Below are 3,659 nucleotides of genomic sequence, written 5' to 3' on the forward strand. Positions count from 1 at the left end.
CCAGTGTCACTGACATGTATAGTATGCAAAATCATGGAGAAGATTATCAGGAGAAGAGTGGTGGAACACCTAGAAAGGAACGATCTCATCAACAGCAGCCAACATGGTTTCAGGGACGGGAAATCCTGTGTCACAAACCTACTGGAGTTCTATGACATGGTGACAGCAGTAAGGCAAGAGAGAGAGGGGTGGGTGGATTGCATTTTCTTGGACTGCAAGAAGGCGTTTGACACAGTTCTGCACAAGAGATTGGTGCAAAAACTGGAGGACCAAGCAGGGATAACAGGGAAGGCACTACAATGGATCAGGGAATACTTGTCAGGAAGACAGCAGCGAGTCATGGTACGTGGCGAGGTGTCAGAGTGGGCACCTGTGACCAGCGGGGTCCCGTAGGGGTCAGTCCTAGGACCAGTGCTGTTTCTGGTATTTGTGAACGACATGACGGAAGGAATAGACTCTGAGGTGTCCCTGTTTGCAGATGACGTGAAGTTGATGAGAAGAATTCACTCGATCGAAGACCAGGCAGAACTACAAAGGGATCTGGACAGGCTGCAGACCTGGTCCAGCAATTGGCTCCTGGAGTTCAATCCCACCAAGTGCAAAGTCATGAAGATTGGGGAAGGGCAAAGAAGGCCGCAGACGGAGTACAGTCTAGGGGGTCAGAGACTACAAACCTCACTCAAGGAAAAAGATCTTGGGGTGAGTATAACACCAGGCACATCTCCTGAAGCGCACATCAACCAAATAACTGCTGCAGCATATGGGCGCCTAGCAAACCTCAGAACAGCATTCCGACATCTTAATAAGGAATCGTTCAGGACCCTGTACACCGTGTACGTTAGGCCCATATTGGAGTATGCGGCACCAGTTTGGAACCCACACCTAGCCAAGCACGTGAAGAAACTAGAGAAAGTGCAAAGGTTCGCAACAAGACTAGTCCCAGAGCTAAGAGGTATGTCCTACGAGGAGAGGTTAAGGGAAATCAACCTGACGACACTGGAGGACAGGAGACATAGGGGGGACATGATAACGACATACAAAATACTGAGAGGAATTGACAAGGTGGACAAAGACAGGATGTTCCAGAGATTGGACACAGTAACAAGGGGACACAGTTGGAAGCTGAAGACACAGATGAATCACAGGGATGTTAGGAAGTATTTCTTCAGCCACAGAGTAGTCAGTAAGTGGAATAGTTTGGGAAGCGATGTAGTGGAGGCAGGATCCATACATAGCTTTAAGCAGAGGTATGATAAAGCTCACGGCTCAGGGAGAGTGACCTAGTAGCGATCAGTGAAGAGGCGGGGCCAGGAGCTCGGACTCGACCCCTGCAACCTTAACTAGGTGAGTACAACTAGGTGAGTACACACACACACACACACACACACACACACGCACGCACACACACACAGTAATAACACTTTTTGTTCAAATTTTAGCTTCTCACATGTGTCACTGGCTGTAAATTATATAGTGTATTATGATGACTCACGTGCACAGTTCTCAGAACATCAACGAAATTGTTACCCTGAAGCAGCAAAAGTGGGAATAGTGTGACCTGGAGGATCTGTAGGGGAAAGAGTGTGACATGGAGGATCTGTAGCGGAAAGAGTGTGACATGGAGGATCTGTAGCGGAAAGAGTGTTACCTGGAGGATCTGTAGGGGAAAGAGTGTGACATGGAGGATCTGTAGCGGAAAGAGTGTGACATGGAGGATCTGTAGCGGAAAGAGTGTGACATGGAGGATCTGTAGCGGAAAGAGTGTTACCTGAAGTATCTGTAGGGGGAAGAGTGCGGCATGGAGGATCTATAGAGACAATAGTGTGGCCTGATGGAGCAGTAGTGGGAAGAATGTGACTTGAAGTAGCAGTAGCAGGAATAGTGTCTCCTGAAGGAGCAGTAATGGGATTAATGTGACCCTGGAGGATCAGTAGTAGAAACAGGGTGATCATGGAGGAACAGTAGTGGGAACATAGTGATCTTGGAGGAGGAGTAGCGGGGACAAAGAGTGACTATGGAGGAGCAGTAGTGGGAACAGAGTGACCTTGGAGGAGGAGCAGTAGTGGGAACAGAGTGACCTTGGAGGAGGAGCAGTAGTGGGAGCAAAGAGTGACCTTGGAGGAGCAGTAGTGGGAACAAAGAGTGACCTTTGAGGAGCAGTAGTGGGAACAAAGAGTGACCTTGGAGGAGCAGTAGTGGGAACAAAGAGTGACCTTTGAGGAGCAGTAGTGGGAACAAAGAGTGACCTTGGAGGAGCAGTAGTGGGAACAAAGAGTGACCTTGGAGGAGCAGTAGTGGGAACAAAGAATGACTGTAAGAAAACAATATGAAGACTCCTAACAACAGTGGACGGACCCTACTAATAAACGAATGGAATACTTCCTAAAAAAATTAGTGGAATGACCCCTAATAAAAGAAACAACAGTGTGACCCCTAATAAAAGAAACAACAGTGTGACCCCTAACAAAAGAAACTACAGTGTGACCCCTAATAAAAGAAACAACAGTGTGACCCCTAATAAAAGAAACAACTGGGTGACCCCTAAATGCAAACAGCAGAAGGAAAAATATTATAACAAACAAAGAAAGACTCCCTGAAAACAAATAGTGGAATAATCTCTAAAACTGTTGAGCAAAAGAATCAAAGGGAGGACCTTTAACAAAAGTAACAGTGAGGAGAGACCCCTAGCAACTCAGTGAGGGAACTTCTTAGAAAACAGTAGGAGGATCCTGAGCTTAATAATTGGAACTTTCCCCCCCCTCCCCAATGCCAAACAGTGGGTGGACCCCTGGCGAAACAATTGTAAAACCTTAGAATAAACAGTGGAAGGGCAGCAGAAACAAACAGTGGTAAGATCCTCGAAACAGTGGTAAGACTCATGAAACAGTGGTAGGAACCCTGAAACAAACAGTAGTAGGAAAACTGAAACCAACAGAAGTAGGACCCCTGAATCAAACAGAAGTAGGAAAACTGAAACAAACAGGAGTAGCACCCCTGAAACAAACAGTAGTAGCACCACTGAAACAAACAATAGTAGCACCCTTGAAACAAACAGTAGTAGCACCCCTGAAACAAACAGTAGTAGCACCCCTGAAACAAACAGTAGTAGCACCCTTGAAACCAACAGTAGTAGCATCTCTGAAACAAACAGTAGTAGCATCACTGAAACAGTAGTAGTACTCGTGAAACAAACAGTAGTAGCACCCCTGAAACAAACAGTAGCAGCACCTCTGAAACAAACAGTAGTAGCATCCCTGAAACAAACAGTAGTAACATCCCTAAAACAAACAGTAGTAGCACCCCTGAAACAGTAGTAGCACCCCCTGAAACAGTAGTAGCACCCCTGAAACAGTAGTAGCACCCCTGAAACAGTAGTAGTAGCTCCCCTGAAACAGTAGTAGCACCCCTGAAACAGTAGAAGCACCCCTGAAACAAACAGTAGTAGCACCCCTGAAACAGTAGTAGTACTCGTGAAACAAACAGTAGTAGCACCCGGGAAACAAACAGTAGTAACATCACTGAAACAAACAGTAGTAGCACCCCTAAAACAGTAGTAGCACCCCTGAAACAGTAGTAGTACTCCTGAAACAGTAGTAGTATTCCTGAAACAAACAGTAGTACCACCCCTGAAACAAACAGTAGTAACATCACTGAAACAA

The sequence above is a fragment of the Cherax quadricarinatus genome, chromosome 2 (assembly GCF_038502225.1).
Source record: "Cherax quadricarinatus isolate ZL_2023a chromosome 2, ASM3850222v1, whole genome shotgun sequence".
Taxonomy (NCBI): domain Eukaryota; kingdom Metazoa; phylum Arthropoda; class Malacostraca; order Decapoda; family Parastacidae; genus Cherax; species Cherax quadricarinatus.